Source organism: Bison bison, unplaced genomic scaffold, assembly GCF_000754665.1.
Source record: "Bison bison bison isolate TAMUID 2011002044 unplaced genomic scaffold, Bison_UMD1.0 scf7180017864171, whole genome shotgun sequence".
Taxonomy (NCBI): Eukaryota; Metazoa; Chordata; class Mammalia; order Artiodactyla; family Bovidae; genus Bison; species Bison bison.
In genome coordinates, this window is record NW_011494743.1 from 5,717 (window position 1) to 6,420 (window position 704).

Here is a 704-nt window from a genome sequence, read left to right on the forward strand (position 1 = left end):
CTGTTGCTTCCTGACCTGCATACAAATTTCTCAAGAGGCAGATCAGGTAGTCTGGTATTCCCATCTCTTTCAGAATTTTCCAGTTTATTGTGATGCACACAGTCAAAGGCTTTGGCACAGTCAATAAAGCAGAAATAGATGCTTTTCTGGAACTATCTTGCTTTTTCCATTATCCAGCAGATGTTGGCAATTTGATCTCTGGTTCCTCTGCCTTTTCTAAAACCAGCTTGCACATCAGGAAGTTCACGGTTCACATACTGCTGAAGCCTGGCTTGGAGAATTTTGAGCATTACTTTACTAGCGTGTGAGATGAGTGCAATTGTGCAGTAGTTTGAGCATTCTTTGGCATTTCCTTTCTCTGGGATTGGAATGAAAACTGACCTTTTCCAGTCCTGTGGCCACTGCTGAGTTTTCCAAATTTGGTGGCATATTGAGTGCAGCACTTTCACAGCATCATCTTTCAGGATTTGGAATAGCTCAGCTGGAATTCCATCACCTCCACTAGCTTTGTTCATAGTGATGCTTTCTAAGGCCCACTTGACTTCACATTCCAGGATGTCTGGCTCTAGGTCAGTGATCACACCATCGTGATTATGTGGGTCATGAAGATCTTTTTTGTACAGTTCTTCTGTGTATTCTTGCCATCTCTTCTTAATATCTTCTGCTTCTGTTAGGTCCATACCATTTCTGTCCTTTATCGAGCC